Source organism: Peromyscus californicus, unplaced genomic scaffold (genome assembly GCF_007827085.1).
Source record: "Peromyscus californicus insignis strain IS unplaced genomic scaffold, ASM782708v3 Scaffold_15__1_contigs__length_86483966, whole genome shotgun sequence".
NCBI lineage: Eukaryota > Metazoa > Chordata > Mammalia > Rodentia > Cricetidae > Peromyscus > Peromyscus californicus.
In genome coordinates, this window is record NW_026294447.1 from 21,438,144 (window position 1) to 21,452,403 (window position 14,260).

Consider the following 14,260-nt stretch of genomic DNA (forward strand, 5'->3'; position numbering starts at 1 on the left):
CACACTATAGATCTGTAGATTTTATTATTTTAGAGTTTGATTTCTTAAACAGGCATCTGTAGCTAGAGTTTTTCTGCCTGGCCCACAGTCAGGACAAATCTCCCTCACCTGCCAGTCCCACAGCTGCTCAGACCCAACCAAGTAAACACAGAGACTTATATTGCTTACAAACTGTATGGCCGTGGCAGGCTTCTTGCTAACTGTTCTTACAGCTTAAATTAATCCATTTCCATTAATCTATACCTTGCCACATGGCTCGTGGCTTACCGGCATCTTCACATGCTGTTTGTCATCGTGGCGGCTGGCAGTGTCTCTGACTCAGCCTTCCACTTCCCAGCTTTATTCTCCTCCTTGTCCCACCTACACTTCCTGCCTAGCCAATGGCCAATCAGTGTTTTATTTACCAACCAGTCAGAGCAACACATTTGACATACAGAACACCCCACAGCACTTCCCCTTTTCTTTTCTTTTTTTTTTCAAAAAAGAAGGTTTTAACTTTAACAAAGTAAAATTACATATAATTTGGGAATTTGGGCGTAGCTTCTCTTATTACTTCCTGCTGGAGGGGGGCGCTGTATCTTATGGGGACACAAAGAAAATTTTAGGATTATGGAGTAGTCCATGAGGCTGTATTGTCTGAGGCAGTTGCCTTCAAACCATTCTGGATGTTGGATCATCTGGGCCATGGTGTCATCAGAGACCTTTCAGGGGGTCTTGGCTGGTCAAACCTGATGTATCTTAATCTGGAACAAATCCATAGCCTTTGGCTTTCTGTGGGAACAAAAGCAGAGTCTCCTTTCCAAAGCAGCACATCCTTACATCTAAATTTTGAAGTCAAGGTATCTTTAAAATATACATTTTGGCATAACTCAACAGCTTTTACAATCAAATGTTTTTCTGCAGTGAAAAATCCCAAAGATGGGGCTGGAGAGATGGCTCAACAGTTAAGGGCACTGGCTGCTCTTCCAGAGGTCCTGAGTTCAATTCCCAGCAACCACATGGTGGCTCACAACCATCTGTAATGAGTTCTGGTGCCCTCTTCTGGTCTGTAGGCAAACATGCAGACAGAACACTATATACATAATAAATAAATAAATATTTAAAAAAAACCCCAAAAATCCCAAAGACAACACAATCCAGATTCTCTGTGTAATAGTCATCTTCACATGGCTTATTTTTTATATTAATTTTACTGTCTCTTTAAAGACTTTATTTTTTAAAACTATGTATTTGTTTATATAACTGTATATATCACCTTTTTTGTCTCTTTCAAGCCTACGTATATTTTACACACATTGTAAACCATTACATCTGAGTCTGTCTTATTGTGAATCTATTGCTTTAAACTGCAGCATTTGTAAGACTGAAATGGCACCATGGCTGCTGGCTCCGCCCACCTCAGCTTCCCAACATGGCAGTGGTAGCTTACCGCCAGCTCTGGGAGCTATCGTGGGTCTATGCTTTTATACAAGCAGCGTGTAGGCCAGGTCGAGCGCACATGCTAGGAACCAGCCAGTAGCTCAAACATGCTGCTGCTAACTTGAAAGAGACAACTAGGAAATGTTTTTAGCTCTGTTTAAGAATCTTTTCTCAGGTTTTAGGTGGAAACTCTTGCCAACTTGTTGGGCGCCATTTGGCAGTGTCTCTGACTCAGCCTTCCACTTCCCAGCTTTATTCTCCTCCTTGTCCCGCCTACACTTCTTCCTGCCTGACTACTGGCCAATCAGTTTTTTATTTACCAACCAGTCAGAGCAACACATTTGACATACAGACCATCCCACAGCAGACATCCTCAAAGGTATGTGGACAGATATATGTAAACATTCTGGAAGCAGGGTGGGTGAACATGATTATGAGTCCTACCATTCACTACACAGACTTTTATTTCATCCTGCTCAGTGATGTACTGGTAAACACAGACAACTAGTTCTCTACGGAAACAACAATGAAACAAGACCTGACACTTAGGATTGGCCAACATATGTGGTGTAAATATTCTCATGGTCAATCTTATAGTAGAAAATTCAGAAGGTGTGTGCTCTGAGTACCTGTCACATGTTTTTAATGAATTTATTTAGTAGTTTGCTTAGTCTAATTGTAAAACATGGCTAGGTTCAACAGCTGCCTTACATAATCTGTGGACGACTAGCAGTTGGTTCTTGTGAACTGGTAAAATGAACTCTAGGTCATCACTTCTGTTTCCGGGCGACCTCAACCTTGCCATGTCTACTCTTCCTGACTACAGGGCTTCTACTGCTTATATTCTCTTGAGACGGTAGTTCCGATTGCCTGAAGGAGGCAGTGTGATGCAGGATAAGGAGGCCAGCAAGATAGTCCAGGTGGCAAAGGGTCTTGTTTGATCTCAGGGCCCAAATAATGGAGGGAGAGAACCACCTCCTACAAGTTGTCTTCACACACACATGCACACACACACACACACACACACACACACGCACAAACGCACGCACGCACGCACGCAAGCACGCAATACTAATAAAGCAGTTCTTGTGGCAAAATTACTGACAGAGAAACTTACAGAAGAGTGGTTTATTTGGGCTCATGGTGCTAGTGGAACAGTCTGTTGTGGGAGGGAAGCCATGGCAGCCGGTTTGGGTTTGTTGTGGTTACTGTTCTGTTGCTGTGATAGACACCACGATTAAAGCAAACTTATAAAATAAAGCATTTAATTGGGCTTACTGTTCCAGGGGGTTAGAGCTTATGATGGTGGAGCAAAGGCGTGGTGGCAGCTGGGAGCTCACATCTCCGTTCAGTCTGGAAGCAGGAAGCAGTGAGAGCGAACTCAAATGGTGTGAGTCCTCTGAAATCTCAACACCTCCCCCCAGTGAGGTATCTCCTCCAGCAAAGCCATGCCTCCTAATTCTCCCCATAGAGTTCCACCACCTGGGGGGACAAGGAGTCCAACAACAGAGCCTGTATAGCCATTGTCATCTGAAATCCCCACAGGCTCCATGCTAGTGGTAGTGGCTCGAGGCCGCCTCTCTTCCCATGTTCCCCATCAGGAGGCAGAGAGCAGAGCTGGAAGTGTGCTTGGGCTATAGTCCACAAAGGCCCACTCCCAGAACTCCCCTCTCCATTAGGCAGGCCCAGCAACCCACCAAATCAGTGCCACCACCCAGGGGCAGGTGTTCAAATATGAGTCTGTGCAGGGCATTGCAGATTGAAGCCAGAAAGCATTGGCATAAAAAGCACAAAGTGGAGTAAATGTAGGATCTGCAGGTGCCTTCCAGGGTTTGGACAAATCTCTGTATTTTCAAAACTCCAGGCCTTAAACTTCTGCGTCCTTCTGACATCTTGTGCTACAGAGTCCTCCTCACTTTTCTTCTGCTATAAAGGGAGTGTCCCTGCTGGCTCCAAAGGGCAGGTCCTCAGCTCTTGGGCTGCTGCTGTTATCCTTGCTCCCTAACTTCTAAGAAGACGTTGATGCCACTTGTGGTATATTACCTTCTTTCTCACTCTCTTCTCCTTGGTCAGTTTATATCTTCCACATTTCCTTCATCCATTTTAGTGGCAGGAAATAAACAAGCTGTTCAATTAGGTTTGTTTAACTGGAAGGTTGCTCAATAAATATTGTATTTAAAATTGGTTGGATTGATCTAGGATTCCTGGAGTGCTAGTAGCCCCCAACTAAATCCTATCAGTTAACAGGCACTTACTCCTGGCTTATTTAGTGTATGACAGTGTCCTGGACCATAAGATACTTCCTTTGTGTTCCTTTCAAAAAAATAGAGTTTGAAATCTTAGGTTTATAGAGAATACACAAAGACCACACAAAATATTCTCGTATTCCACCATCAACATTCCTTATTACTTCAGTAAATCACATTCGCAACAACTAACGAATCCCTATTTATTTATTGTTAAATTTCCTATTTGATATTGGTCTCCTTAGTTTTTGCCTTGTGTCCTTTCACTGTTCCAGAATCCAATTCCAGGTCTCTGATTCCGTTTAATTATTGTGTCTCCAGGTGACTCTCAACTGTGACAGTCTTCACACTTCCTCTGTTTCTGATGACTTTGACAGTTATGGGAAGTAATGATCAAGTATAGCATGACCCTCAACTAGGAGTCTTCTTGTTTTGTGCACCATTAGACTAGGGTCATAAATATTTTGGGAGATCACAAAGAAAGAACACATTTCACCTTATTATCCGGTTGCTGAAGTACCACTGTACAGTTCTAAAGTAAGCTGCTTGGTGTCAGTGTAGACAGTGGACTAAGGGCCTGGTCCCCAACAAGACTGTCTTCATTTTAATTTCCATAAGTTTGGGACTCTCCAGGCCACCCATACTTTGCTTCAGCTGGCTGAAAATTAAGGGTTTCCTCCAGCCTGTAGTGATGAGTCAGTGTAACAACTCATAGGATTCAGGGAAGAAATGCAGTTGTGATCATGATTTGTTATGGTTTGTTTCTTCATTGTCTTTGGAAGGCCAGCTGTTGAAGGCTTGGTTGCCAGCCTGTGGGGCTATTGTGAGGTTGTGGAACCTTTAAGAGGCAAGGCCTACTAGATGGAAGTTAGTCATTGGAAGCATGCCCTTAAAGGATGCTTTGAGAGCCCAGTTACTTCCTCTTTCTCTGTTCTGCTTGTCCTGTCCTGAGGTGAGCATCTCTGCCCCACTGTGTGAATTCTCAGCACAGCCTACCACAAAGGAGCCAAACCGCCATGGACTGAAACACTCCTGAAACAATGAACTGAAATCATTGGCCAAAATCACTTCATCCACATAAAGAAACACATAAGGCAGGTCAAGATTTTTAAACATGGAGCTTTCATGTCCTCTTCCTACAGATCAAGAGGTCACACTCTCAGAACATTAATGTGCCCATCACCTGGGAAGTGCTCCTAAGCTTTGGGTCAATTTATTTGAGTCCCTGCCTCTGTTACTGACTCAATCTCCAATGTTTCTCTCCTCTGCGGAAGAGATTGGGCTGAGCTGACGTCCCTTGCCTCAAAGTTCCCAGCCTTCTAACCATAAAGCCTCACTCACTCCTGGTGCCTGATAGTCTACCATAGCCAGCCTCCATCCTGAGCCTCGTGCCACAGACTCAGATGTGATCTGAGAGGCTTGCGAATAATAGAACCGTTCCTACTTCTTGGAAACTCCAAGGAATTCATCTCCTTCCCAGGACCCGAGAATGAAAGCTAGGCAAATTCTTCGATAGAAATGGGTTTGTGCCATTAATGAAGGCGCGTGATGTGAGTATTTAAGATGTGGGAAGTTACGTTCAATCTCCTTGAGGGAGAGGAATCCACATTGACTGTTTTGAGAAAGGAGATTTAAATCTTTTATTTATTTGTTGTGCGTGCCACTTATGGATACGTACACATTTTATTCATTGTGTTATAACTTAATAGGATTTTGTTTTGTTGTACATGTGGGTGATAGCCTTGGGCACTGGGAGCTTTCTCAGATGGATCCCCTGTTTCTTTGATGTGCTCACATCATTGTGTTTGGTTTTGCTTTTGTTTTTATTTTCCAGTTTGTTTTATAGGCTTATGTTTGTGTGCCACATGCATGCAGTACCTGCAGAGGTCAGAAAAGCATCGGATTTCCCCTGGGACTGGAGATACAGATAGCTGTGAGCTGTCATGTGGGTGCTGGGAATCAAACCCCGGTCCTCCGAAAGAGTAGCCAGTGCTCTTAACTGCTGAGCCATCTTGCTAGCTCTTTTTTTTAAACACTTTTTTCCTTAGAAAATTTATGAATATCTGTATCACTCACTTTTTCCAAGAAGTATTTTTTTTAAAAAAATTGGAGAATAGCATTGCTCACATCATTTTTTATTTTATTAATTTTTTAAAAATTTATTTTACATACCAAACACAGTTTCACCTCCCTCCTCTCATCTCGTTTCCTCCCCCACCTCCTTCTACCCCTGCCTCCCATCCACTCCTCAGAAAGGGTAAGGCCTTTCTTTGTTGACATGGAGTCAACAAAGCATGGCACATCAAGTTGAGGCAGGACCAAGCTCCTCCCCCTGCATCAAGGCTGAGCGAGGCATCCCACCATAGGGAATAGGTTTCAAAAAGCCAGCTCATGCATCAGGGACAGATTACTGGTCCCACTGCTAGGGACCCCACAAACAGACCAAGCTACACAATTGTCACCTATGTACAGAGGACCTAGGTCAGTCCCATGCAGGCTCCCTAGCTGTCAGTCTAGAGTCCATGAGCTCCCACAAGCTCAGGTCAGCTGTCTCTGTGGGTTTCCCCACGATCTTGACTCCCCCTTGCTCATATAATCCCTCCTCCCTCTCTTCAGCTGGACTCTCAGAGCTTGGCTCAATGCTTGGCTGTGTTCACATTATTTTTAAAGTCTTTTCTTTTCTACCTGATTCCTTTTTTAAGGTTTATTTTTTGGAGGTAATATTATTAGTCAGTTCTCATTCCCATCCAGATTTGGATGGGATTACCAAGATATAAATTCTGTAACCAGAGCCAGCCTTTTCCTGGAAGGGAGAGAAACGAACTTGAAGTAGAAATTGCAGTTTCAAGGATCCCAAGTGTTTCTTTTTTGATAACACTCATAATCCTTTTAAGGAGTGGAGTTCTTATATGAGATCGAGACACACAGACCAGGCATTCGTAATGTGAATCTGTGGCAAGGAACTAGAGAAACATGATTTCGACCTCACTGTGTTATTGTTCCCATCTAAAAACCCATCTCACTCTATAGCCTGGGATGACCTTGAAGTCCTGAGCCTTCTGAATTTTCAGGTGTGCCCCACCATTCTGGCTTTAACCAGATTTATCTAAGACCTAAAGTTATTTTCTGTGCTTTCAGGGTCTTTTACAAAAAAATTGCTATGTTATATATGTATTTTTTTAGAGTTTAGCAGTTTCATATCTTATATCTAAGCCTTCAGTACATTTTGAGAGTGATTTTTCTTTTTTTGAGGCAGGGTCTCATGTAGCCCAGGCTAACCTTGCACTTGATATGTAGGCAAGGATAGCTTTGAACTTGGTATGTAGTCAAGGATGGCCTTGAACTTCCTCTGCTCCCAGCTCCAAAGAGCTAGGTTATAGGTGGATGCCACGATTCCGTGTTTGAGAGTTGAATTTTGTGACTGGTAAGAGAAAGGGTCTCATTTAATTCTCTTGCAGATGGATACCCAATGGCTCTACTCATTTATTGACAAAGTTGTCTTTTCTCCAGTATTCTTTTTTTTTTCCTTTTTTTTATTAATTTATTTTGCAATACAATTCAGTTCTACATATCAGCCACGGATTCCCTTGTTCTCCCCCCTCCCGTCCCCCTCACCTTCCCCCCAACCCCCCCCCCCATTCCCATCTCCTCCAGGGCAAAGCCTTCCCCACAGACTGAGGTCAACCTGGTAGACTCAGTCCAGGTAGGTCTAGTCCCCTCCTCCCAGGCCGAGCCAAACAATCCTGCATAGGCCCCAGGTTTCAAACAGCCAACTCATGCAATGAGCACAAGATCTGGTCCCACTGCCTGGATGCCTCCCAAACAGATCAAGCCAATCAACTGTCTCACCCACTCAGAGGGCCTGATCCAGTGGGGACCCCTCAGCCATTGGTTCATAGTTCATGTGTTTCCATTCATTTGGCTATTTGTCCCTGTGCTTTATCCAACCTTGGTCTCAACAATTCTCGCTCATATAAACCCTCCTCATTCTCGCTAATTGGACTCCCAGAGATCCACCCGGGGCCTAGTCATGGATCTCTACATCCAGATCCCTCAGTCGTTGTTCTCCAGTATTCTTAATGCCTTTGTCAAGAATCATTTGGATATAGATGTTTTTGGTTGAACCTGAGATCATTGGTGCAGATTACTTGGCTCCTGAAAAGGCAAGAATCTAAGTTCCAAAAGACAGAAGAGAAGAATATTTCTGGGATGAACTAATCGTGATAAATGAGAAAAGCCGTCCACAACATTCGATCAGTGTCCTATTCAGCCAAGGCGTTTTGTTCCCTCCCTGGTGGGAAGCTTTTCTAAACTACTTACCCTGGTCTTTCTCAAAAAAAATTTGTTCTCTCACTGCTCATTTTTATTGAATATAAGAAGAGAAAAAAACTCTACAAATTATTAGCTGAATACCTTCTTCTTGTATGGAAAAGATACATTTATAGAGTTACATGGTTTGTGTAGCATTTTAACACCATCACAGGCTTTACTGTCTCTTTATGCCACTGATAATTTCACTCTGCAATACAGGCCCAGTAGCTAACTGGTCAGGAACTCCTGAGCCCCTTACAATGTGTCCAGCACTGTGGTATGAATAGATGGCACAAATCATCACCATGATAATCTCTGGCCATTCAGTACCACAGAGCCCTATGTAACACACAATTAGAAAACAGCAATAGTAGTATGTAACAAAGTTCAAAATTAGATGGAATTAAGGTTGAATGATATGGATGATTATATTATAGAAATAATATTGTACAGCGTTTTAAAGAAGCCTGGCTGTATGATGACAATATTGACCTGTGACTGGAAATACCTCATATAAGACAGGGACTCACAAATTGACTTAAATGTGAAAAATAAATGCAGTCCAATGATACTTAAATTTATGCTCAATTAAGAAAGTGTTCAAGGTGGTTATGGAAGGTCAAGAGCAATAACTGATAAAAGAATCAGAGAAGTCTTTTGGGGACTAGAAATAGTCTAGACAGAATTTTGAAAATGTTGTAGTTAGGGAAGATGGAAAAATGACAAAATACCACAATCAGGACATGAGCAACATTTTAATGAAAATTTGAATGCCTTGTAAATTAAAATATGATTCCAACGCAGCTCAAAGGAAGGCCATTAAACATGTTTATGGGCCTCTGAAATAAATTGCTGTTATATAAAACTAATAAAACCCAAATTTACACAAGTGCTTCGATGTGGAAATGTGCACTATGTTAAGCAGCGGAGCGGGTATCCAGATTTTATTTTGTGGATCTGTTTCTTCTAAGAGCTTCTCTGGTGGTGGCCCCTCCTAATGGAATACATTTCCTCAGTAGCATGTGTTCGTCTGTATGGGTATTAGGAAACCCGTTTGCTTTCATCAAGTTGCCCTGATATAGGTCAGCTAGCTACTCCAATCCTTAAAAACAGGTTACCAAGAATCACCCTGAGGGCTTGGGGTGATAGCTCAATGAATAAGGGCCAAATTTGAATTCCCAGAACTCACATAAAGTCTGGGCATGGCTGTATGCACCCGTTACCCTGAGTGCTAGGGGACGGAGAGAGGCAGATCTTGGGGTACACTGGCCAGCTAGCCTAGACAACGGCGAACTTCAGGTTCATTGAGAGACATTGTCTCAAGGGACTATGGCAGAGGGTGAGGACACCCAAATATTGTCCTATGGCTTCCACATGTACTTATGTACACTCATTTACACAAATGCATACAACACACACACACACACACACTACCCTGCTTATCTCATAGCATGAATAAACCTGAATATATATATATATATATAATTTTTATTTGATTATTGCTTTTCCATTAAACTTGAAGAAAGAAAGTAATTTATGCAGATTACGGGCCAATGGAATTTCTAGCAGGTATTGTTAGGAATAGATTCTGCTGAGTTCTCTGCGGCATTGATTTATCGTCAATGATCCTAACAGGCATTATTGTGTCCTTCCATGGGTGACCATTTGAATGTTTCGTATGTCCTGAATCATCCGAATAGCCTTTCATTACTTAGGCTGACAGCCATGCATGATGCTGTTACTTAGATGTCATTGGAAAATCTTCACTTGTATTGTCTTTATTTATACATTAATTATACAACTTGGATTCATTTTTATAAACTTTGAACTTACTTTTAAAATTTTATCATTTTTATGTTTTATGTCTGTGAATGTTTTACCTGAATGTCTGCATTGCACCATGTGCGTGTAGTGCCAGCAGAGGCTGGAAGAGAGAGCCAGATCCCCAGGAACTGGAGTTAACAGTCGATTGTGCTCGGCCTTGTGGATGCTAGGAACTGAACCTGGGTGTTGTGCAAGAGCAGACAACACTCTAACTGCTGAGCCACCTCCTCAGCCGCACACACTGATGTCTTGTACTTGTTCCTGCAAGTTGCCTGATTGATGGACGGTGACCTGTTAGTGCAGACGGAGTGTGGGGCAGTAGCTCCAGGTTATAGAACTGCTTATAGAACCATTCTTGGGGAGCCTGTCTTACCATCGAGAAGAGCAGAATAAAAGCTATGACAGTATATAATTTCTCTTTTGGCTAGCAACACTTGAGATGGATGTGGTTTTCACAAACAGAAGTTTCTTTAGCTCACCACCTCTATGTTGCTATTCTGTAGTGGATAATACTAAAATACCTATGAAGCTTGATAATTGATACAAAATGAAAGAGTTAGTAATAAAGAGTAATTCTGATGCTGCTTCTGAGTGTGGGATCCTCTCAGTGAGGGTTCGTGTTACTTAAAGGATTTAAGTTCTGTGGTGGTTTGAAAGAAAATGGCCCCCAAAGGGAATGGTACTATTAGAAGGTGTGGTCTTGTTGGGCAAAGTGTGTCACTGTGGAGGTGGGCTTTGAGGTCTCATATATGCTCAAGATACTACCTAGTGTCTCAGTTAACTTCCTGCTACCCACACAAGATATAGAACTCTCAGATACCTCTCCAGCACCATGTCTGTCTGCATGCCATCATGTTCCACCATGGTGATAATGGACTGAACCTCTGAACTGTAAGAGGCCACCCAATTATTTGTTTTCCTTTATAAGAGTTGTGTGGTCATGGTGTCTCTTCATAGCAATAGAAACCCTAACTAAGACAAGTTCATAACAAAACATGTGACTTAAAAAATGTCATTTTATGCCGGGCGGTGGTGGCGCACGCCTTTAATCCCAGCACTCGGGAGGCAGAGCCAGGCGGATCTCTGTGAGTTCGAGGCCAGCCTGGGCTACCAAGTGAGTTCCAGGAAAGGCGCAAAGCTACACAGAGAAACCCTGTCTCGAAAAAACAAAAAAAACAAAACAAAACAAAAAAAACAAAAAAAAATGTCATTTTATTTCTCACAAAATTTCAAAAAGAATTATTCACAGGAAACTATACCTTGGCTAAAATCTGGGCTACTGAGTGTCTTAGTCATTGTTCTATTGCTGTGAAGAGACATTGTGACCAAGGGAACTCTTACAAAGGCTTGTTTAAAGTTTCAGAGGCTTAGTCTAGGATCATCATGGTAATGAGCATGGTGGCATGCATGGCGCCATAGCAGTAGCTTAGAACTTTACATCCTGATCTGCAGGCAGGTAGGTAGGCAGGAAGGCAGAGAAAGAGAGAGAGAGAGAGAGAGAGAGAGAGAGAGAGAGAGAGAGAGAGAGAGAGAAAACTGGGTCTGGTGTAGGCCTTTGATACCTTAAATCCCACCCCCAGTGACATACTTTGTGCCTCAACAAGGCCACACCTCCTAATCCTTCTAATCCTTTCAAACAGTTCCACTCCCTGGTGACTAAGCATTCAAATATATGAGCCAATGAGGGACATTCTTAAGTCAAACCACCACACTGAGTATTAGGTTTTTGTTGCTGCAGAACAAGTAACCACACATTTGGTGGTTTAAAACATTTATTCTCACAGACTTTTTGTGAGTCAAGAGACTGGGTTCAGCTTAGCTGAGACCTTTGTTTCATGATTTCTCTCACACACAAGGCTCCTATCAGGGTCAGTCAGCCAAGGCTGCATTCTCACTTGAAATCTCATTTGCAAAGGTTCCAGTTCCAATCTCATGGGATTGTTGGCAGAATTCAGTGTCTTAGAGGTGGTTAGATTGAGGCCTTAACCTTTTGCTGCCCAGGAGGCTCTTCCTTGCTACCTGGGTTTTCCAACAGCATAGTTTGCTTTATATAAGCCAACTGAGCATCTCCTAGCAAGAAAGAAGTTGTAGTCTTATCTATTGAAACTGCAGGTGACATCTGTCAGCTGGGATGTGTTCTCTTGGCTTGAGGCAGGTCCTAGGGCCTGCTCACTCTTATTGGAGGCAGTTACACAAAGATAAGGATGCCAAAGGCAGGCATTACTGAGTCCATTTTAGACTCTGTTCGGAAACTTCTGATTAATTTAACATGTGTGACAGCTTATCTAAAATTTAGCTATCTGGCAACAAGCCACATTCAGTGAAGTCTACAATCCGGCAGGAATCAATGGCAATGCGTCAATAGTGTGAAAATTATTATGAAAGCAACACCGAAAGAAAATTTCACAATGAAGGCCATTAAGAATGGGATTCACGTACTGTTATGACATCTGGAAAGCTGGAATGAGTAACAGTTAAACTATCCCCCAAGACTGAAGATACACATCAAGAGAGTGGACATTTCCATTCTGTTTGCACATTCTTTCCTTTTTTTTTTCTCATTGATCTTTGTTCTGTAGCTCCTGTTCCTCCTCAGCTTGATTCTCCTCAACCTTCAGAGTCCTATTCTCCCTACCACACTGACTCAGACCCATGAGAACCTGTGTCTCCTGACTTGCAATTCTAAGACTCCAGATAAATTCCCCTTTACTATTGCACTTTGCAAGTTAGCTATGTAAATCACAAATAAGCACAGGCTACCAGGTCCCATACTGCTGTGTTTTTCCTCCAGCTCTATTAGCTATGAAAAGAGAAAGCACTACCTCAGACCTTGGCAAAACCTCAGAGCCACACCTAGAAAGTCATTTAAGAAAAATACAATCCTTTAAATGAGTATACCTGTGTGTGAGTTTCATCAGCAAGTGCTGTTGTACTTGGGATGCTGGTAACTGCAATCTATTAGAAATGGCATATATGTGAACACATTGCCTACACATTCCTCTGCAAAAATTGCTTTGGTTAAAGAGCAAATTTTGTATGTGGTTAGACACTTGCCAGAAGATTAAATATGTAATTGTGTAATAAAGTCCTTGACTTCCATTAATTGGCAAAATCTCTGTAGGGTCTTTAAGGAGCTATTTGTGTGTGTGTGTGTGTGTGTGTGTGTGTGTGTGTGTGTGTTCTTAACAAGGGCAAAATATCAGCTATCAAAACACACAGAACAATGAAGGCCCATTAACATTTTTCTATGTAAAACTATTTTCACTGTTTTGAAGACCAGCAAAAAGCGGTAAATGGGAGGGGTTGGTTCTGACTTCAGCAATGTTTGGACCATTGAATTATGGTTAGTGGGTAGATTTTAATATTATACTAGTGAATTAATACTAAGATAGGAGTGGGGATAAGTTCATTAACTTGTATCATGGTGATCCAAAAATCCTATTTTTAAAATATAATTTAGTTAAGTTGTAGAAATTACTAAGGGAAATTCACCCAAATTATGCACGCAGACTCAAGCCCTTTGAGTAGCAGTGGGGCTAAGTGGAAGACAGAAAACAGAGATAAATGTCATACATTTTTTTGTGAGTGTGGGTGGAGGGGATTGAACTTAGAGTCTCTGTCACAGGGCAGGCCATTCCACTGAGCTACATTTCTAGCTCTAAATCTTATGCCAGTCTATCCCAGAATACTATAATCCCTAAGGTTGGTATTTCTTTTCTATTACTCTAAATTAGAAAATAGATAATGCATTTGAGAGATTATTGTGATATGTAGAAATTCTTCACTGATTTAAATGTATTCAATAAAATTTGGATCTACTGTATTGATACATCTCAGTTATGATATCGTTGTGAATGGTTAACAAATTCCAAGTTGAAAGGGTTAATAAATGCAGCCGCTAGACTGGGTACCAGAACACCAAATAGATTAAGATATCATCCAAGTGATTGTAAAGGGCATCTCACGTTCTGGCAGCAGTGTGAAACAGACAAGACTACAGAAAATAGAACTTCCCATTTGCTGACACGAAGCTTTGGCATCCTGATGGGCTCTGCTTTGTCACTGTCCTTGGTACGCCCTCTAGAAGGAGACTGTGAAAACTCTCTCCTGAATACACAATGAAGTGAGCTTTTAGACGAAATCTGTAGAAACTCTGATCTGTAAGAATGGGAAAATAGTAAGGGCTTGGCTTAAAAAAAAATACATGTTCAATACTAAAGAAAATGAAAGAGGAAAAGCATCGGTACACTGAGGTTCTGTACAAAGCAGGATTTGCCTCAAGTGAAAAACAGTTCCTCCCAATTCTGGTTGTATGGCTTCTGTTTTAAGAAAGTCTGTACGTTGACGCTTTAAAGGCTACGGATAGGACGATATTCATCTCTAAAGCAAGGCTTCGACCTTTGTCAAAGGATTTAGTTTAGTCTTAGAAATCATAAATTCAAATGCCAAATCAAGTATGA